At 31.8% G+C, this 23,821-nt stretch overlaps 1 non-coding gene across 1 annotated transcript; it reads left to right on the plus strand.

The window, feature by feature from the left end:
- The first annotated feature begins 4,522 nt into the window (after positions 1-4,522).
- On the plus strand, positions 4,523-4,629 carry LOC131629097 (small nucleolar RNA R71). Its single transcript, XR_009291954.1, has one exon. It is a non-coding gene; the product is annotated as a small nucleolar RNA R71 (small nucleolar RNA).
- Positions 4,630-23,821: the final 19,192 nt, after the last annotated feature.

Consider the following 23,821-nt stretch of genomic DNA (forward strand, 5'->3'; position numbering starts at 1 on the left):
TAACTTGAATATGGAAAATTCAATTGAGATGAAACCAAAAGGAGATTTCAGAGGACACATTAAGCTTTCTAAAAAGTCTTATAGCACCCTCATATGATTAAAACTGAGAAAGTTATGGATGGTGCGAGTTGGACTAATTTTGAGAAATGCATGGAACTCAAATGGACAAAATTCATACTTTTAAACATTGGGCTTGGACTTTTGGCTCTCCCATGTGATTCTAAGCTTGCAAGAGGCCCATGAGCAAATCTTTATTTGTTTTGTGAATTTTATTTCAATTATTTTGATTTTTATTCATTTAAAGTCATTTTAATTCAAATAAAAAACATAATTGAATAAAAGGATATTCTTGGAATTATTCTTGTTTATTTATTCAGATCCAAATCACAATCACAAGCAAGAGAACACGTGAAGAAAAGTATTGAAAATAGAATGGGAACTTGAATTAGAAAGATTTTATATAATCTTCAAATCAAATTTTTTCACACAATCCAATTGTTTCTTTCCAAGTTCATCTAACCCTAATATCACCCTTATATATTGCTCTTAATACTCATCCTCAAGGAGACGATTTTTTGGGAGAAAAAGGCTAGGGTTTCAAAGCTCAAAAAAATCCAAAGAAAGTGTAGAATTCGTGTCCCTTGGTGCAACTCTTTCCAGGTCCAAGCAGCCATTCCAAATTGTTTCTGAGGTGGTATAGAATAGGTATGCATCGTTAAACAAGCCGTATTGCATTTATAAATCGTGCATCATCATTATAAAGTTTCCTCATATTTCAAATTCTTATACTTTGCATATGACTGTTGCGTAATGTGGTTTGATGATTTTGTTGCATTCCTGGTTCCATTTAAAAGAGGATAGGATCCTTAGAAAGAAGCTCTCACGTCCATAATGCAATATGCCATGGTTAGGGCATGAAGGTGGAGCTCTTCGTACTCATGGCTATGGAGATTTCTAGACCGAATGGACACCACCAATGGGTTCATAAGGTCCAAATTAGGGGGGCAGGGTCTTTTGTTTGTATTCATGTTTGATATTTTGCAGAGTCCATAAATTTGATACGCTAATGGTAGCAAAAATCGCAGCTGAATCCGCATCAAAATTCATAGGAAAATCCGCTCTAGAGGTAGGAGGTGATGAACACTGGCTGGGAATGGTTGACCGCGCGTGCTTAATCCTCATTGGCCGGTCAAAGCTCTGCGTACCCTCCCTCCAGTTTTTATTGGCTGGCGCATGGATTTGTGGTGGTTTGACTCAGCTTTTGAATTTCACCATTTGGATATACTTTTCACATATATTATTTAATGGTTGTACGGTTAATGACTAAAATTACACAGCATGACTGGCAAGAGGCATTCGTGTGCAAGCCAGGAAAACCTGGTTCGATTCCTAGAGTGGACGCCACTCTTTCTTTTTTTTACAAATTAAACATGTTATTTGCTTGCAGATCAGGTACCACCAGCCAAGTGCGATTACGGTATACCAGCACACATCTGCCATTGGATTCATCCTTCACCAGATCTAAAGGCCCGTGAGCGCTATTCCACCGTTTACCATCAAGTCGTGCCACACTGGATCGGACGCCCTTGGACCCTTCTTCAATAATGGGCCTTGGTTCATTACTCTTCACACCAACACAGGCCCATTGTTTTTTTTTCTTCTTATTTTTTTTTTCACTTTTTTTTTTCTTTCTTTCTTTTTCCATTGATTGTTTTTAGTTACCTAGTTTTAGATTAAAAATAACCATTTACCTAATAAGTAGGATTAGGTTCAACTTTCATTAGCTTAACTTATTTTAATTAGATTAAATTTTTTTAAAAAAATACAAAGATATTAGATATTAGGATAATTACTTAGGCTAATTTAGTAGTTAATTTAGGATTTAATTAGTTAGATCAGTTAGGTTGTATAACCAATAAGTAGGCAATTAATTTATAATTAGGGTAATTTAGAATTGGTTTAGTAATTAACTTAGGTTTTCACTTAATCCCCTTAAAACTAATTTTTCCAAACTCTAATTTTTCTCTCGATTCTCTTCTCACCTCACACTCCAATGAATTTTGCGTGCTTGTTTCGAATTCCGTCATTTAATTATTTATTTACTTATTTATTTAAATTCTAGAAATCAATGTATAGGTCGCATGGTTTTTTTTTGTAATAGCGTAGGAGGCTTTTCTTTTCCGCTTTTACTTTTTGCACTCCTATATCTGTTTAGGTGTATGGTTAGGATTGTATGGCAAGATAATTAATCAATCGCTAGCTAACCTTTAAACTCAAAGATAAATTAAATACTCAAATCTAACACACTTGCACACACTCACCTTTAGGGTTTCCCCTCTTACGTTGCCTTTCGGAAAATAATAATCAAGTCCCTCGAGCATAATGCGGTGCATAGGGATACCTTAGCATATGCTGCCTACGATTCAAAATCATCATCGTCCCTTCGGAATAAAGATCATAGCCCCTTAGAGTTGCCTACAATGAAATGATCTCGTCCCTCGAGTTGCCTTCGATAAATGATGATAGTCCCTTCGGATTGCTAAGGTATCTATACTGGTTGCCTTTATGACTATTCACATCTCATAGGACTTCCTACCCTCTTTATGGTATGGATAGTCCCTATGATGATTCGATGACCCTTTGATGACCCGCACATCCAATGTATAGGACTACCTACCCTTATATGGTATGGATAGTACTATCGCTCAAGGAAAGTCTTTAGAATAAGAAAGACCTTACAATTTTAGGGTAGGTAAATCTTAAGTGCTTGCTCACAATCAATTCAAATCAAATACTTTTCACACCTCATTTTCTAACGTTGTCTTTTTCAGACATTCTCAAAATCAAGTTGTTTTTCTAAACACACACGACACCTTTCAAATATTTCAAACAAACAAAGTGAGCTAAGAAATTAAGGGCCCATGGATAACCATGGATGCAAAGGGTGCTTACACCTTCCCTTTGCATAACCTAACCCCCGAGCTCAATCTCTTTTCAAAGAAGGTCTTTCCTGTTCTTTTATACCTTTCCTAAATTGGATAAAATAAAAGTCGGTGGCGACTCTTACTCACCGCAACATTGTTTGCTTGCGAAATAAAAAGTCAGTTCTCGCACCGTATTATAGAGTGACATTCTTGTAGATTTCAGCTCACTTAGGTTTAGCTTTTTACAGATTGAAAGAGGAATCAAACTAACACTAGCTCCTAAATCGCACAAGGCTTTGTCTATAATGGTTTTTCCTATTACGCAAGGTATGGAGAAACTACCAGGATCTTTTAGTTTGGGAGGCATGTTGTTTTGAATAATGGCGCTACATTCTGCACTAAACATAACTGTTTCGTTATCCTCGAGATTCTTCTTGTTAGATAAGATTTCTTTAAGAAACTTAGCATAGGAAGGCATTTGGGTTATAGCTTCTGTGAAAGGTGTCGTTATGTTTAATTATTTCAGAAGTTCTACAAACTTTTTAAATTGCGCTTCAGTTTTAGATTTCACTAGCCTCTGAGGATACGGAATAGGTGGCTTATATGGTGGTGGAGGTACATAGGGTTTCTCTTTTTCAGCCTCCACTTCGGTTTTGTTTTCATTTATCTTAGCGGGTTGGTCATCAGTTGATGTCTTTTTAGGTTGATTTATTTCTTGCTGCGACATGGGTGCGTTTTGAGTTCTAGGTTCAATTGGTCCATCGTAGTTCGTTCCACTTCTTAGTTTAATAGCATTCGCATGTCCTTTAGGATTAGGTTGTGGTTGAGCAGGAAATGTGCCAGCAGGGGCAGTAGTAGGCGTTTGTTGTTGAGCTACTTGAGAAATTTGTGTTTCGAGCATTTTATTATGTGTAGCTAAAGCGTCTACTTTGTTTGCTAATTGTTTCAATTGCTAACTATTGTGCATGTTTTGATTAAGGATGTCTTTGTTAGTTTGTTGTTGGGAAGCTATGAAGTTTTCCATCATGATTTCTAGGTTCGAATTCCTAGGGGCATTTGGAGCAGCTTAGGGTGCTTTTGGGTATCCAGGTGGGATAGCAGGTGCTTGTCCAGGTGCGTACAATGCATTGTTGTTCTTATACGAAAAGTTAGGATGATTCTTCCATCCAGGGTTGTACGTGTTTGAGTAAGGATTTCCCTGAGCGTAATTTACTTGATCAGGCGGAACACCTGTCAACAGTTGACATTCAGTAACGACATGTCCAGTTAATCTGCATATCTCACAATTAGGAGCTACAGCAGCCGCGGTGGCTGCAGCAGTTATGGTTAAGTTTTCGATCTTTTAAGTTAAAGCATCTACTTTGGTGTTAATGCGGTCTATGCCACTGACTTCGTACATTCCTCCTTTGGTTTGAGATTTTTCTACAGCGGTTCGTTCTCCTCCCCATCGGTAATGGTTTTGCACCATGTTCTCTATAAGGTTATAGGCTTTGTCATGGGGTTTGTCCATCAGAGCTCCGCCTACGGCGGCATCTAAAGTCATTTTGGTGTTATATAATAGACCGCCATAGAAAGTATGGATGATCAACCATGGCTCAAGTCCATGATGAGGATAGAGTCTTAGCATATCCTTATATCACTCCCAGGCCTCGAAGAGTGATTCGTTATCTTTTTGGGTAAATCTGTTGATTTGACCTCTTAGCATTGCGGTTTTACTGGGCGGGAAATATCTCGCTAAGAAAACTCTCTTCAATTCGTCCCAGGTAGTTATGGAGTTAAAGGGTAAAGATTGAAGCCACGCTCTAGCTATATCTCTTAAGGTGAAAGGAAAAAGACGTAATCGTATTGCTTCGGGACTAACATTGTTAGCTTTGACAGTGTCAGCGTATTACACGAACACAGATAAATGGAGATTTGGATCGTCCACAGAGCTTTTAGAAAATTGGTTTTGCTGGACAGCTTGCACCAGCGAAGGTTTGAGTTCGAAGTTGTTTGCCTCAATCGCGGGTGGTGCGATACTTGAGTGTGGTTCGACTCGTGAAGGAGCGGCATAGTCCCTAAGAGGACGATTGGCAGCCATCTCTAACTTCGGGGTTCATTGATCAGAAAGAATCAATTCCTGGGAAACTGGAATCGGTTCTACTTCGGGAAGATGATGAATTCGATGCCTTATGTTAATAAAACGTTCGATTTCGTTAATTCGTTATATTAATTCCCCTCCTTGTAAATGAGTATTTGGCATACAATCGTTCAAAGAGAAGGAAAAGAATTGCCCTAGTCTCTACGGTGTAACAGTGAGTTACGATATCGACTTAAATAGTCCCCGGCAATGGCGCCAAAAACTTGATCGCGACTTTACGTGTCTATTAATCTGATGACTGCAAGTGCATAGTCGTGTCGTGTAGTTTTAAAAGATATCAAATTCACAGGGACTATGAGTCGATCTACCGCTATCCAAGGTTACTATGTAAAGCTAAGGCTGAGAATATTTGGATTGTTTATAAAAGGAAACTAAAATCTTAAATCTAGGTAATATAATAATAAGCGGATATTAGTATGTAGTTCGTCTAATTTAGGTGATCCGAAGTTCCATTGGCTAGATTCTTATTCGATCAAAAATCTTTACTAACTATGTCATTTAAAAGTCCTCCTCTCAAACTCTCGCTCTATTGATTAAGACTACGATCCTAGCTCATAATGTACGCTCTCGCTGTCCCACCAGATTTAGAAACGCTTTTTGAAAACATCATAATTGATAAAATGCCTATTTCATGCAGATGTTATTTAATTAAAAATGCTTGTCTCAAACTCTCGCTCTGTTGACTCAGATCATGCTATTATTCCCTAGCATACGCTCTTGTTGTCTCGTGTTGAGTTTAAAAGCACTTTTTGAAAATAAATAAAATCTAATTAGTTTTAATATGCTCTCGTTGTCCTTAAAACTAATGTCCAATGTCTACTATCTGATTAAAGTTCTCAAACTCTCACTCTGTTGATTTTATAACTTTAGTAAATAAAATTAGACACAACAACCAGAAACAGGTGATTTTTAATAAAACATATTTAGGCCAATTTACTTCGGATCCCTTCGGTTAGATTACTTTACATACCGATATCTAAATGATTTAGTCAGACATATTGATACGGTTAAACATGCATAAACAAATTTGGTTTATAAATTCAGACATATTGATTTGAACACAATTTATAATCATGCAAGGAATAAATGCGATAAATAAAAACCTGAATAATATAAATCTGGAATAAATCTTTAGATCTTCAAGTACTCGAACCTCCACCACAAGTCGGTTGGATTGTTCTTCGGTAAATGAAAATTCGGCAGGAAATAAATCAAGGAAATAAAAAATTGGACCTAACGTAAGGTTAGACCAATTAAAGGTTCACAACAATTTTCGGTGTAGAAATTGTTGTGAAAAAAAGTAAACTGGAATTAAAGAAGGAAACGAGAATTAACTTGCTGAAAACTAAATGAAGGTATGAAAACAGAAATAAAATAGTAGCTCTTTCTCTTGCAAAAATTCGGACCCTTATAATTAACTATCTGTCTTGCTTTTACAGTGTAGGTATGCAACGTCCTTTTTCACTTCAGTCTCCATGTCTCCTCTTATTCTCCATAGAATTAGCGTTCAATTGACCGAGAAAATGGAGACATTATTTGAAAAGGACTTGAGACGTGCGTCTCAAGTGGCCTAATATTAAGGAGACGGGCGTCTTTGTGATGATATGGCAAGGGGAGTGGGGGACAGACGTCTCCACTCCTTTTATGTGGTCTTTCTCTTTCAATTTGCGCCCTCTCCATGTTGTAGGCCCAAGACGGGCATCTTCGTCTCTATGGGGCCCTGAGACGGGCGTCTCAGCTTCGAGATATGGGGTTTTCGCCCCTTTTTGGGTTGGGCCTCATACGTGGATATGGAATTTGTTTTGCTCTTTGCACCTCCAATCATAACATGGGCTCACTTCTTCTTTATTTGTCTTTTTAAGGCGATTTCTCTACATTTCTTCTTCTTTTGACAAATAGTTCTCAACATGAACATAATACTAAAATAAAGTAATTAAATTAAATAAAAATACTAACATTATTTATGAAAATTAAGTCAAATACATGATATAAATTCTTGTTATCATTTGTATAGATCTGTCTTCACCATTTTATTTTTCTCTATTTCTTATCTTCAACATCTTTTTTGCTTATTTATTATACTGTGTTTTGTATTTTGCAGATCTATTAAAAGTTTTTCATCTTCATTAAGAAAAAAAGTAAAGAACAAGAGTAGATAAAATTATGGACTCCTCTTATTTGTATAGATTTGTCTTCACCATTTTATTTTTTCTCTATTTCTAATCTTCTCTTTTTTTTTGCTGATTTGTTATACTGTGTTTTGTGTTTTGCAGATTTATTAAAAGTTCTTCATCTTCATCAAGAAAAAAAATAAAGAAAAAAGTAGGTAAAAATATAGAACTCCTCTTATTTGTATAGATCTGTCTTCACCATTTTATTTTTTCTATGTTTCCTTTTTCCTGCTTTGTTTTTCAACTGTAACAAATTTTATCTCTAAAAAAATATGTAGAGATAGAGGAAAATAGAAGAAGGATGTGTGTGATGGTGAAGTTAGGACTTGAAGTTGAAGATATATTCCATTTAAAAATATACTCCATTCTATTTTTAGTTTTATCCAACATTATGTTTTAATTTTTCACGATTTAGACTTTGCATATTTGATCCTGTAAAAAATATACTCCATTAGTATTTTTTTCAACTTTTGATTTATTTATTGGTTTTTTGTTTCAATGAGTTTTATACAAATGTGAAACCCTAATATTTTTTGAAATAAATAAATAAATAAATGAGATTTATTGATAGCATGACATCTTATTTGCTTTGATTTAGTCAACAAAAAATGAATTGATCAAATTTTTTTATTGAAAACCCTAAAAAACAAAGTTTGAAAATAATTAAAAGTCAAGGTATTTACCTAAGCAAAAAATGATCAAAATAAAATATATTTTTGTGATTTTTTTCTCATCATCTTAAAATAAACATGTTAAATAAGAGGTGTGCAAAAAATCAGATGAAAATAAGGTGTTTTGATTGGCTAAGAAAATCAAAGAAGTTTTGTTAAAAAATAGAAAAAATAACAAAATAAATCAAAGGATTAAAAAGTGTGTGGGGCGAGGGGTATTTGAGCCCTCTGCTAAGGATTAGCGTTGAATGTTGCACCGCCGACATCCCAGCTCTACATAAACAAACAGAAAAGTAATTTAATTGATTGATTACGTTAATTGAATGTTTAAATATAAAAAAAATACTCACACAAAGTTATTAGTGTTGGAGAGACGAATAGCAGTGTCAGCCACTTGGATATAAAAAATCCATAAAAGACCTTCGTGCGCTTCTCTAAACAAAATCCTCCTTTTACAAACAAAATCTTTCTTTTTGAAATGTCTCTATGTTTTCTGATATATCAATTGCCTTCTCTCTCTTACCAAACTCTCTCTATTTTTTCTTTTGCTTTCTCATCACTTTCTTCTTTCTCTTTCTCATCACCACTTCTTCTCTTTTACCCCCAATGTTTTTTTTTTCTTTTTTCTGCTATCTATTTCTAATCTTCAATTTTTTTCTTCTGATTTGTTATAATGTTTTTTGTGTTTGCATATCTAATCAAAGTTCTTTATCTTTATCAAGAAAAAATAAAGAATAAGAATAGGTAAAAATATAGATCTCCTCTTATTTGTATAGACATGTCTTCACCATTTTATTTTTTCTATGTTTTCTTTTTTCTGTTTTGTTTACTGTAACAAATTTTATCTCTAAAAAAAATGCAGAGATAGAGGAAAATAGAAGAAGGATGTGTGTAATGGTGAAGTTAGGACTTGAAGTCGAAGATATATTCCATTTAAAAATATAATCCATTCTATTTTTAATTTTATCCAACATTATGTTTTAATTTTTCAGACTTTGGATATTTGATCCTGTAAAAAATATACTCCATTAGTATTTTTTCGACTTTTGATTTATTTATTGGTTTTTTTTGTTTCAATGAGTTTTATACAAATGTGAAACCCTAATATTTTTTGAAATAAATAAATAAATTAGATTTATTGATAGCATGACATCTTATTTGCTTTGATTTAGTCAACAAAAAATGAATTGATCAAAGTTTTTTTTAGTGAAAACCCTGAAAAATAAGGTTTGGAAATCACTAAAAGTCAAGGTTTTTACCTAAGCAAAAAATGATCAAAAATAAATATTTTTGTGATTTTTTCTCATGATCTTAAAATAAACATGTTAAATAAGAGGTGTGTAAAAAATCAAATGAAAATAAGCTGTTTTGATTGGCTAAAAAAATCAAAGAAGTTTTGTTAAAAAATAGAAAAAATGACAAAATAAGTCAAAGGATTAAAAAGAGTCTGGGGGAAGGGGATTTGAACCCCAAACTCAAGACTCAAAGGCGCCCTCTCTTACCACTAGGGTGACTCTACATCCGTTATTATAAGTAAAGCCTATTTATGCCAGATCTACTGAAGTGATAAACCATAAAACATTGAAAGGGTCAGCCATCGTAACCAAGTCTGCTGGAAGGTCGAACTGAGCCTGGTGTTGAGCGTTGGGCATTCGGTCCACTACAACTGATCCGAGACCAAAAGAAGGTTGAGCCCACTGCGCACCGCCGACATCTCAGCTCTACATAAACAAACAGAAAAGTAATTTAATTGATTGCGTTAATTGAATGTTTAAATATAAAAAAAGTACTCACACAAAATTATTAGTGTCGGAGAGATGAATAGCAGTGTCAGCCACTTGGATATAAAAACCTTCGTGCGCTTCTCTAAACAAAATCCTCCTTTTACAAACAAAATCTTTCTTTTTGAAATGCTTTATGTTTTCTGATATATCATTTGTCTTCTCTCTCTTATCAAACTCTCTCTATTTTTTCTTTTGCTTTCTCATCACTTTCTTCTTTCTCTTTCTCATCACAACTTCTTTTCTTTTACCCCCAATGTTTTTTTCTGCTATCTATTTCTAATCTTCAATTTTTTATCTTCTGATTTGTTATAATATGTTTTGTGTTTTGCATATCTAATCAAAGTTCTTTATCTTTATCAAGAAAAAAAAATAAAGAAAAAGAATAGGTAAAAATATAAAACTCCTCTTATTTGTATATATCTGTCTTCACCATTTTATTTTTCTCTATATCTTATCTTCAAATTTTTTTCGCTTATTTGTTATACTGTGTTTTGTATTTTGCAGATCTATTAAAAGTTTTTCATCTTCACCAAGAAAAAAAGTAAAGAACAAAAGTAAAATAAATTATGGACTCCGCTTATTTGTATAGATTTGTCTTCACCATTTTATGTTTTCGCTATTTCTAATCTTCAATTTTTTTTGCTGAATTGTTATACTGTGTTTTGTGTTTTGCAGAATTATTTAAAGTTCTTCATCTTCATAAAGAAAAAAAAGTAGGTAAACATATAGAACTCCTCTTATTTTTATAGATTTGTCTTCACCATTTTAATTTATCTATGTTTCCTTTTTCCTGCTTTGTTTTTCAGCTGTAACAAATTTTATCTCTAAAAAAATATGCAGAGATAGAGGAAAATAGAAGAAGGATGTGTGTGATGGGGAAGTTAGGACTTGAAGTTGAAGATATATTCCATTTAAAAATATAATCCATTCTATTTTTAATTTTATCCAACATTATGTTTTAATTTTTCACGATTAAGACTTTGCATATTTGATCATGTAAAAAATATACTCCATTAGTATTTTTTTCAACTTTTGGTTTATTTATTGGTTTTTTGTTTCAATGAGTTTTATACAAATGTGAAACCCTAATATTTTTTGAAATAAATATATAAATGAGATTTAATGATAGCATGACATCTTATCTGCTTTGATTTGATCAACAAAAAATGAATTGATCAAAGTATTTTAGTGAAAACCCTAAAAAACAAAGTTTGAAAATCATTAAAAGTCAAGGTTTTTACCTAAGCAAAAAATGATCAAAAATAAATATTTTTGTGATTTTTTTCTCATGATCTTAAAATAAAGAGGTGTGCAAAAAATCAGATGAAAATAATGTGTTTTGATTGACTAAAAAAATCAAGGAAGTTTTGTTAAAAAATAGAAAAAATAACAAAAGAAATCAAAGGATTAAAAAGAGTCTGGGGCGAGGGGGATTTGAACCCTAAACTCAAGACTCAAAGGCGCGCACTCTTACCACTGGAGTGACTATACATCCGGTATTATAAATAAAGCCTGTTTTATGCCAGATCTACTGAAGTGATAAACCACAAAACATTAAAAGGGTCAGCCATCGTAACCAAGTCTGCTGGAAGGTCGAACTGAGCCTGGTGCTGAGCGTTTGGCATTCGGTCCACTACAACTGATCCGAGACAAAAAGCAGGTTGAGCCCACTTCCAAGGATTATCGTTGAATATTCGCACTGCTGACATCCCAGCTCTACATAAACAAATAGAAAAGTAATTTAATTGATTGATTGAGTTAATTGAATATTTAAATATAAAAAAAAATACTCACACAAAGTTATTAGTGTCAGAGAGATGAATAACAGTGTCTGCCACTTGGATATAAAAAATCCATAAAAGACCTTTGTGCGCTTCTCTAAACAAAATCCTTCTTTTACAAACAAAATCTTTCTTTTTAAAATGTCTCTATGTTATCTGATATATCAATTGTCTTCTCTCTCTTATCAAACTCTCTCTATTTTTTCTTTTGTTTTGTCATCGCTTTCTTCTTTTATCTTTCTCATCACCACTTCTTCTCTTTTAGCCCTCAATGTTTTTTTTTGTTTTTTCTGCTATCTATTTCTAATTTTCAATTTTTTTCTTCTGATTTGTTATAATGTGTTTTGTGTTTTACATATCTAATCAAAGTTATTTATCTTTATCAAGAAAAAAAATAAAAAACATGAATAGCTAGAAATATAAAACTCATCTTATTTGTATAGATCTGTCTTCACCATTTTAATTTTCTTTATTTCTTATCTTCACCGTTTTAATCCTCAATGTTTTTTTTTTGTTTTTTCTGCAATCTATTTCTAATCTTTAATTTTTTTTCTTCTTATTTGTTATAATGTGTTTTGGTTTTGCATATCTAATCAAAGTTATTTATCTTTATCAAGAAAAAAAATAAAAAACAAGAATAGATAAAAATATAAAACTCCTCTTATTTGTATAGATGTGTCTTCACCATTTTAATTTTCTCTATTTCTTATCTTCACCATTTTAATTTTCTCTATTTTCTCTATTTCTTGTCTTCACCGTTTTATTTTTTCTCTATTTCGAATATACAATTTTTTTTGCTGATTTGTTATACTGTGTTTTGTGTTTTGCAGATTTATTAAAAGTTCTTCATCTTCTTCAAGAAAAAAAATAAAGAACAAAAAAAGGTAAAAATATATAACTCCTCTTATTTGTATAGATCTGTCTTCACCATTTTTATTTTTTTATGTTTCCTTTTTCCTGCTTTGTTTTTTAACTATAACAAATTTTATCTCAAAAAATATGCAGAGATAGAGGAAAATAGAAGAAGGATGTGTGTGATGGTGAAGTTAGGACTTGAAGTTGAAGATATATTCCATTTAAAAATATACACCATTCTATTTTTAATTTTATCCAACATTATGTTTTGATTTTTCACAATTTAGACTTTGCATATTTGATCCTGTAAAAAATATACTCCATTAGTATTTTATTCAACTTTTGATTTATTTATTTGTTTTTTTGTTTCAATAAGTTTTATACAAATGTGAAACCCTAATATTTTTTGAAATAAATAAATAAGTGAGATTTATTGATAGCATGAAATCTTATTTGCTTTGATTTGATCAACAAAAAAAATAAATTGATCAAAGTTTTTTTAGTGAAAACCCTAAAAAACAAAGTTTGAAAATCATTAAAAGTCAATGTTTTACCTAAGCAAAAAATGATCAAAAATAAATATTTTTGTGATTTTTTTCTCATCATCTTAAAAAAAACATGTTAAATAAGAGGTGTGCAAAAAATCAAAAGAAAATAAGGTGTTTTGATTGGCTAAAAAAATCAAAGAAGTTTTGTTAAAAAATATAAAAAATAACAAAATAAATTAAGAATTAAAAAGAGTTTGGGGCGATGGGGATTTGAACCCAGACTCAAGACTCAAAGGCGCGCGCTCTTACCACTAGTGTGGCTATACATCCGGTATTATAAATAAAGTCTATTTTATGCCAGATATACTGAAGTGATAAACCACAAAACATTGAAAGGGTCAGCCATCGTAACTGAGCCTGGCTGCTGAGCGTTGGGCATTTGGTGATCCGAGACCAAAAGCAGATTGAGCCCACTGCCAAGGATTAGCGTTGAATATTTGCACCGCCGATATCCCAGCTCTACATAAACAAACAAAAAAGTAATTTAATGGATTGATTGAGTTAATTGAATGTTTAAATATAAAAAAATACTCACACAAAGTTATTAGTGTCGGAGAGACGAATAGCAGTGTCAGCCACTTGGATATAAAAAATCCATAAGAGACCTTCATGCGCTTCTCTAAACAAAATCCTCCTTTTACAAACAAAAACTTTTTTTTGAAATGTCTCTATGTTTTCTGATATATCAATTGTCTTCTCTCTCTTATCAAACTCTCTCTATTTTTTCTTTTGCTTTCTCATCACTTTCTTCCATCTCTTTTACTCCCAATGTTTTTTTTTTCTTTTTTTTGCCATCTATTTCTAATCTTCAATTTTTTTCTTCTAATTTGTTATAATGTGTTTTGCATATCTAATTAAAGTTCTTTATCTTTATCAAGAAAAAAAAACAAAAATAGGTAAAAATATCAAACTCCTCTTATTTGTATAGATATGTCTTCACAATTTTATTTTTCTCTATTTCTTATCTTCAACATCTTTTTTGCTTATTTGTTATACTGTGTTTTTTATTTTGCAGGTCTATTTAAAGTTTTTCATATTCATCAAGAAAAAAAATAAAGAATAAGAGTAGATAAAATTATGGACTCCTCTTATTTGTATAGATTTGTCTTCACCATTTTATTTTTTCTCTATTTCTAATCTTCAATTTTTTTTTGCTGATTTGTTATACTGTGTTTTTTGTTTTGCAGATTTATTAAAAGTTCTTCATCTTCATCAAGAAAAAAAATAAAGAACAAAATTAGATAAAAATATAGAACTCCTCTTATTTGTATAGATTTGTCTTCACCATTTTATTTTTTCTATGTATCCTTTTTCCTGCTATGTTTTTCAACTGTAACAAATTTTATCTCTAAAAAAATATGCAGATATAGAGGAAAATAGAAGAAGGATGTGTGTTATGGTGAATTTAGGACTTGAAGTTGAAGATATATTCCATTTAAAAATATACTCCATTCTATTTTTATTTTTATCCAACATTATGTTTTGATTTTTCCGATTTAGACTTTACATATTTGATACTGTAAAAAATATACTCGGTTAGGACTTCCTGCAAGCACAAACATAAACACGCCAATAAAAACATGGCCTCGAAAGGAGGACTTTCTACATGCAAATGCAAAACCTGTCATGTTATATATGATGCGGAAAGCGATAAACAAAAATAAGAAATAAAACAAAACAGAATCAATACCAAACTGATGATGATCCGCTAACAAAATCTAAGCGAAGAAGAAAGCTACGAATCCCGCGTGTGAGCTAGCAACAGCAAAAGCAAAACAAAGTCAGCACTCCGATTGAAAATCCCCGAAAGCAAGTAAGGTGCGACACTGTGAAAGCGAATCACGGGCCAAAGCGTGCGTCAAGCACCACAAATATCATACGATTGCAAGTGAAACAGAAATCGAAACAAGCATGCATAATGATAAAATGTGCGCGTAGAGCGCGAAACAGATAGATTATAAGATGTGTCTCGCTTACCGAGCGAGACACAAAAGTGGATGCCAATCGGAGCGAAACTTCGAGGTACCTTGCATACTAGCACACATGTTAGATATATCAAGCATCGCAATCGGAATTGCGTTTATTAGTGTTATAAAACTAAACCAAAAAGTCAAACGGAATAGAAACAAGAATGCGGCGAAAAGAAAACGATACCCTTACGGGGAAACAACTATGCACACAAGAGATCGAATATCAAACCAATCGGGAATAAGCATAAGCATCCATAAACGGGCATAAAGCGAGTAAACACAATTATGTGGTTTTTTTTAGGTGGAATTTTGACAATTACCACACTTTTAAACATTTTTCACACATTTTCAAGTAGTAAACTCAAGCATTTATTGTGCACATCAAAACAACATGAAAATAAGCACAATTATATGGTTTTTTTCTAGGTGGAATTTTGACAATTACCACACTTTTAAACATTTTTCACACATTTTCAAGTTGTAAACTCAAGCATTTATTGTGCACATCAACTTATCATCTTAAAATAAACATGTTAAATAAGAGGTGTGCAAAAAATCAGATGAAAATAAGGTGTTTTGATTGGCTAAGAAAATCAAAGAAGTTTTGTTAAAAAAGAGAAAAAATAACAAAATAAATCAAAGGATTAAACAGTGTGTGGGGCGAGGGGTATTTGAGCCCTCTGCTAAGGATTAGCGTTGAATGTTTGCACCGCCGACATCCCAGCTCTACATAAACAAACAGAAAAGTAATTTAATTGATTGATTGAGTTAATTGAATGTTTAAATATAAAAAAAATACTCACACAAAGTTATTAGTGTTGGAGAGACGAATAGCAGTGTCAGCCACTTGGATATAAAAAATCCATAAAAGACCTTCGTGCGCTTCTCTAAACAAAATCCTCCTTTTACAAACAAAATCTTTCTTTTTGAAATGTCTCTATGTTTTCTGATATATCAGTTGCCTTCTCTCTCTTACCAAACTCTCTCTATTTTTTCTTTTGCTTTCTCATCACTTTCTTCTTTCTCTTTCTCATCACCACTTCTTCTCTTTTACACCCCAATGTTTTTTTTTCTTTTTTCTGCTATCTATTTCTAATCTTCAGTTTTTTTCTTCTGATTTGTTATAATGTTTTTTGTGTTTGCATATCTAATCAAAGTTCTTTATCTTTATCAAGAAAAAAATAAAGAATAAGAATAGGTAAAAATATAGAACTCCTCTTATTAGTATAGACATGTCTTCACCATTTTATTTTTTCTATGTTTTCTTTTTTCTGTTTTGTTTACTGTAACAAATTTTATCTCTAAAAAAAATGCAGAGATAGAGGAAAATAGAAGAAGGATGTGTGTAATGGTGAAGTTAGGACTTGAAGTCGAAGATATATTCCATTTAAAAATATAATCCATTCTATTTTTAATTTTATCCAACATTATGTTTTAATTTTTCATGATTTAGACTTTGCATATTTGATCCTGTAAAAAATATACTCCTTTAGTATTTTTTCGACTTTTGATTTATTTATTGGTTTTTTTTGTTTCAATGAGTTTTATACAAATGTGAAACCCTAATATTTTTTGAAATAAATAAATAAATTATATTTATTGATAGCATGACATCTTATTTGCTTTGATTTAGTCAACAAAAAATGAATTGATCAAACTTTTTTTTAGTGAAAACCCTGAAAAATAAGGTTTGGAAATCACTAAAAGTCAAGGTTTTTACCTAAGCAAAAAATGATCAAAAATAAATATTTTTGTGATTTTTTCTCATGATCTTAAAATAAACATGTTAAATAAGAGGTGTGTAAAAAATCAAATGAAAATAAGGTGTTTTGATTGGCTAAAAAAATCAAAGAAGTTTGGTTAAAAAATAGAAAAAATGAAAAAATAAGTCAAAGGATTAAAAAGAGTCTGGGGAAGGGGATTTGAACCCCAAACTCAAGACTCAAAGGCGGCCCTCTCTTACCACTAGGGTGACTCTACATCCGTTATTATAAGTAAAGCCTATTTATGCCAGATCTACTGAAGTGATAAACCATAAAACATTGAAAGGGTCAGCCATCGTAACCAAGTCTGCTGGAAGGTCGAACTGAGCCTGGTGTTGAGCGTTGGGCATTCGGTCCACTACAACTGATCCGAGACCAAAAGAAGGTTGAGCCCACTGCGCACTGCCAACATCTCAGCTCTACATAAACAAACAGAAAAGTAATTTAATTGATTGCGTTAATTGAATGTTTAAATATAAAAAAAGTACTCACACAAAATTATTAGTGTCGGAGAGATGAATAGCAGTGTCAGCCACTTGGATATAAAAACCTTCGTGCGCTTCTCTAAACAAAATCCTCCTTTTACAAACAAAATCTTTCTTTTTGAAATGCTTTATGTTTTCTGATATATCATTTGTCTTCTCTCTCTTATACAACTCTCTCTATTTTTTCTTTTGCTTTCTCATCACTTTCTTCTTTCTCTTTCTCATCACAACTTCTTTTCTTTTACCCCCAATGTTTTTTTTTTCTTTTTTCTGCTATCTATTTCTAATCTTCAATTTTTTATCTTCTGATTTGTTATAATATGTTTTGTGTTTTGCATATCTAATCAAAGTTCTTTATCTTTATCAAGAAAAAAAATAAAGAAAAAGAATAGGTAAAAATATAAAACTCCTCTTATTTGTATAGATCTGTCTTCACCATTTTATTTTTCTCTATATCTTATCTTCAAATTTTTTTCGCTTATTTGTTATACTGTGTTTTGTATTTTGCAGATCTATTAAAAGTTTTTCATCTTCACCAAGAAAAAAAGTAAAGAACAAGAGTAAAATAAATTATGGACTCCGCTTATTTGTATAGATTTGTCTTCACCATTTTATGTTTTCGCTATTTCTAATCTTCAATTTTTTTTGCTGAATTGTTATACTGTGTTTTGTGTTTTGCAGAATTATTTAAAGTTCTTCATCTTCATAAAGAAAAAAAAGTAGGTAAACATATAGAACTCCTCTTATTTTTATAGATTTGTCTTCACCATTTTAATTTATCTATGTTTCCTTTTTCCTGCTTTGTTTTTCAACTGTAACAAATTTTATCTCTAAAAAAATATGCAGAGATAGAGGAAAATAGAAGAAGGATGTGTGTGATGGGGAAGTTAGGACTTGAAGTTGAAGATATATTCCATTTAAAAATATAATCCATTCTATTTTTAATTTTATCCAACATTATGTTTTAATTTTTCACGATTAAGACTTTGCATATTTGATCCTGTAAAAAATATACTCCATTAGTATTTTTTTCAACTTTTGATTTATTTATTGGTTTTTTGTTTCAATGAGTTTTATACAAATGTGAAACCCTAATATTTTTTGAAATAAATATATAAATGAGATTTAATGATAGCATGACATCTTATCTGCTTTGATTTGATCAACAAAAAATGAATTGATCAAAGTTTTAGTGAAAACCCTAAAAAACAAAGTTTGAAAATCATTAAAAGTCAAGGTTTTTACCTAAGCAAAAAATGATCAAAAATAAATATTTTTGTGATTTTTTTCTCATGATCTTAAAATAAAGAGGTGTGCAAAAAATCAGATGAAAATAATGTGTTTTGATAGGCTAAAAAAATCAAGGAAGTTTTGTTAAAAAATAACAAAAGAAATCAAAGGATTAAAAAGAGTCTGGGGCGAGGGGAACTTGAACCCTAAACTCAAGACTCAAAGGCGCGCACTCTTACCACTGGAGTGACTATACATCCGGTATTATAAATAAAGCCTGTTTTATGCCAGATCTACTGAAGTGATAAACCACAAAACATTAAAAGGGTCAGCCATCGTAACCAAGTCTGCTGGAAGGTCGAACTGAGCCTGGTGCTGAGCATTTGACATTCGGTCCACTACAACTGATCCGAGACCAAAAGTAGGTTGAGCCCACTTCCAAGGATTATCGTTGAATATTCGCACTGCCGACATCCCAGCTCTATATAAACAAATAGAAAAGTAATTTAATTGATTGATTGAGTTAATTGAATATTTAAATATTAAAAAAATACTCACACAAAGTTATTAGTGTCAGAGAGATGAATAACAGTGTCTGCCACTTGGATATAAAAAATCCATAAAAAACCTTTGTGCGCTTCTCTAAACAAAATCCTTCTTTTACAAACAAAATCTTTCTTTTTAAAATGTCTCTATGTTATCTTATATATCAATTGTCTTCTCTCTCTTATCAAACTCTCTCTATTTTTTCTTTTGTTTTGTCATTGCTTTCTTCTTTATCTTTCTCATCACCACTTCTTCTCTTTTAGCCCTCAATGTTTTTTTTTTTGTTTTTTCTGCTATCTATTTCTAATTTTCAATTTTTTTTCTTCTGATTTGTTATAATGTGTTTTGTGTTTTACATATCTAATCAAAGTTATTTATCTTTATCAAGAAAAAAAATAAAAAAACATGAATAGCTAAAAATATAAAACTCCTCTTATTTGTATAGATCTGTCTTCACCATTTTAATTTTCTTTATTTCTTATCTTCACCGTTTTAATCCTCAATGTTTTTTTTGTTTTTTCTGCAATCTATTTCTAATCTTCAATTTTTTTCTTCTTATTTGTTATAATGTGTTTTTTGTTTTGCATATCTAATCAAAGTTATTTATCTTTATCAAGAAAAAAATAAAAAACAAGAATAGATAAAAATATAAAACTCCTCTTATTTGTATAGATGTGTCTTCACCATTTTAATTTTCTCTATTTCTTATCTTCACCATTTTAATTTTGTCTATTTTCTCTATTTCTTGTCTTCACCGTTTTATTTTTTCTCTATTTCGAATCTACAATTTTTTTTGCTGATTTGTTATACTGTGTTTTGGGTTTTGCAGATTTATTAAAAGTTCTTCATCTTCTTCAAGAAAAAAAATAAAGAACAAAAATAGGTAAAAATATATAACTCCTCTTATTTGTATAGATCTGTCTTCACCATTTTATTTTTTTTTTATGTTTCCTTTTTCCTGCTTTGTTTTTTAACTATAACAAATTTTATCTCAAAAAATATGCAAAGATAGAGGAAAATAGAAGAAGGATTTGTGTGATGGTGAAGTTAGGACTTGAAGTTGAAGATATATTCTATTTAAAAATATACACCATTCTATTTTTAATTTTATCCAACATTATGTTTTGATTTTTCACAATTTAGACTTTGCATATTTGATCCTGTAAAAAATATACTCCATTAGTATTTTTTCGACTTTTGATTTATTTATTGGTTTTTTTTGTTTCAATGAGCTTTATACAAATGTGAAACCCTAATACTTTTTGAAATAAATAAGTAAATTAGATTTATTGATAGCATGACATCTTATTTGCTTTGATTTGATCAACAAAAAAAATAAATTGAACAAAGTTTTTTAGTGAAAACCCTAAAAAACAAAGTTTGAAAATCATTAAAAGTCAATGTTTTTACCTAAGCAAAAAATGATCAAAAATAAATATTTTTGTGATTTTTTTCTCATCATCTTAAAAAAAACATGTTAAATAAGAGGTGTGCAAAAAATCAAAAGAAAATAAGATGTTTTGATTGGCTAAAAAAATCAAAGAAGTTTTGTTAAAAAATAGAAAAAATAACAAAATAAATTAAGAATTAAAAAGAGTTTGGGGCGATGGGGATTAGAACCCAGACTCAAGACTCAAAGGCGTGCGCTCTTACCACTAGTGTGGCTATACATCCGGTATTATAAATAAAGTCTATTTTATGCCAGATATACTGAAGTGATAAACCACAAAACATTGAAAGGGTCAGCCATCGTAACTGATCCTTGGTGCTGAGCGTTGGGCATTTGGTGATCCGAGACCAAAAGCAGATTAAGCCCACCGACAAGGATTAGCGTTGAATATTTGCATCGCCGATATCCCAGCTCTACATAAACAAACAAACAAAGTAATTTAATGGATTGATTGAGTTAATTGAATGTTTAAATATAAAAAAATACTCACACAAAGTTATTAGTGTCGGAGAGACGAATAGCAGTGTCAGCCACTTGGATATAAAAAATCCATAAGATACCTTCATGCGCTTCTCTAAACAAAATACTCCTTTTACAAACAAAATCTTTCTTTTGAAATGTCTCTATGTTTTCTGATATATCAATTGTCTTCTCTCTCTTATCAAACTCTCTCTATTTTTTCTTTTGCTTTCTCATCACTTTCTTCCTTCTCTTTTACCCCCAATGTTTTTTTTTCTTTTTTTTGCCATCTATTTCTAATCTTCAATTTTTTTCTTCTAATTTGTTATAATGTGTTTTGCATATCTAATTAAAGTTCTTTATCTTTATCAAGAAAAAAAAAGAACAAAAATAGGTAAAAATATTAAACTCCTCTTATTTGTATAGATCTGTCTTTACAATTTTATTTTTCTCTATTTCTTATCTTCAACATCTTTTTTGCTTATTTGTTATACTGTGTTTTGTATTTTGCAGGTCTATTAAAAGTTTTTCATATTCATCAAGAAAAAAAATAAAGAATAAGAGTAGATAAAATTATGGACTCCTCTTATTTGTATAGATTTGTCTTCACCATTTTATTTTTTCTCTATTTCTAATCTTCAATTTTTTTTTGCTGATTTGTTATACTGTGTTTTTTGTTTTGCAGATTTATTAAAAGTTCTACATCTTCATCAAGAAAAAAAATAAAGAACAAAATTAGATAAAAATATAGAACTCCTCTTATTTGTATAGATCTGTCTTCACCATTTTACTTTTTCTATGTATCCTTTTTCCTGCTATGTTTTTCAACTGTAACAAATTTTATCTCTAAAAAAATATGCAGATATAGAGGAAAATAGAAGAAGGATGTGTGTGATGGTGAATTTAGGACTTGAAGTTGAAGATATATTCCATTTAAAAATATACTCCATTCTATTTTTATTTTTATCCAACATTATGTTTTGATTTTTCACGATTTAGACTTTGCATATTTGATACTGTAAAAAATATACTCGGTTAGGACTTCTTGCAAGCACAAACATAAACACGCCAATAAAAACATGGCCTCAATAGGAGGACTTTCTACATGTAAATGCATAACCTGTCATGTTATATATGATGCGGAAAGCGATAAACAAAAATAAGAAATAAAACAAAACAGAATCAATACCAAACTGATGATGATCCGCTAACAAAATCTAAGCGAAGAAGAAAGCTACGAATCCCGCGTGTGAGCTAGCAACAGCAAAAGCAAAACAAAGTCAGCACTCCGATTGAAAATCCCCGAAAGCAAGTAAGGTGCGACACTGTGAAAGCGAATCACGGGCCAAAGCGTGCATCAAGCACCACAAATATCATACGATTGCAAGTGAAACAGAAATCGAAACAAGCATGCATAATGATAAAATGTGCACGTAGAGCGCGAAACAGATAGATTATAAGATGTGTCTCGCTTGCGGAGCGAGACACAAAAGTGGATGCCAATCGGAGCAAAACTTCGAGGTACCTTGCATACTAGCGCACACGTTAGAGATATCAAGCATTGCAATCGGAATAGCGTTTATTAGTGTTATAAAACTAAACCGAAAAATCAAACGGAATAGAAACAAGAATGCGGCAAAAAGAAAACGATACCCTTACGGGGCAGAAACTACGCACACAAGAGATCGAATATCAAATCAATCGGGAATAAGCAATAAGCATCCATAAACGGACATAAAGTGAGTAAACACAATTATATGGTTTTTTTCTAGGTGGAATTTTGACAATTACCACACTTTTAAACATTTTTCACACATTTTCAAGTAGTAAACTCAAGCATTTATTGTGCACATCAAAACAACATGAAAATAAGCAATTCAAAGAGTGGAGTCAACAACGCTTCAAAAGTTTGATCAATTAAGCACATGACAACAATAATCAACTCATGGCAAGCAAATCAAGTGTAAAATTGAGTACCACTAACATGATCAAAATCACTTCCAACTTGCAAGATTTAACACATTTATGAACATATAACCAACATTACTCATAAGCTACCAACATGTGAACCAAGCAACAAGTATAGCACTACAAATCAACAAGTATAGTAACAAGCAACATGAAAAATTCAGCAACACAAATCCATAATATCCAATCAACAAGCAATTGAGTCACTTACTATGTCCACCAATTAATATCAACTTTTATCGTCAAACAAGTGAATATAAACAAACATCATCGAAGATTCAATGGCAACATATGTCGGCCACATTCATATCCAAACTTCCTACATTCAAGAATCATTAACAACAAATATCGTTTGTAACCAACCTATGCCAAACTCAATTCCAATTATTAAAACTCAAATGAATATTATAGTTCAAGTTTAATTCTAACAATCAACACCGATTCTCACTACTCAATCAATTATAGACAAACAAAACTACTCAAATCAGTCAAGCATAGAAAGATCAAGTAAATAGAGGTTGAGGAATTACCGCGGATTTGAAGAAAGTGTGATCGGAGACGAACATAAGTGACTAACGGCAAATCGAAGGAAGGAGAGGTGCTTGACGGACGACAGAAGCTTGGATGACGGACGGAGCTGTGTTGATGAACGGAGAAGTGACGAGTGACGTGTGCTGATGACAGACGGCAAGGATGGAGGTGAACGACGAACTTCGTGTGGAGTGTGACGGTCGGCGTACGGAGATGACAGACGGCGTTGCTGCGTTGAAAGGTGACGAGCGGCAATTATGAGAAGGAAGAGAGTGACGGACGTCACTAAGAAGATGGCAATGATGACGAACGGCAAGCAGATGAGGAGAAGTGACGGTCGGCGTAGGGAGGAGGTGGTGATGCGTGACGGACGTCAATGAACCTTGGCTACGTGATCTTCATCGTGTTCATCATGTTCTTCACAATTTTTCTATGTTTTTAGGTTTTTGATTCAAAAGAATTGGGAGAGAAATGAGAGAGTAGTTTTTGAATTTTTGGGGTGAGAGTGAGTTATGAGAGATTGTGAAAGAAAACGGTTTATATAG

The sequence above is a fragment of the Vicia villosa genome, unplaced genomic scaffold (assembly GCF_029867415.1).
Source record: "Vicia villosa cultivar HV-30 ecotype Madison, WI unplaced genomic scaffold, Vvil1.0 ctg.000506F_1_1, whole genome shotgun sequence".
NCBI classification, from domain to species: Eukaryota; Viridiplantae; Streptophyta; class Magnoliopsida; order Fabales; family Fabaceae; genus Vicia; species Vicia villosa.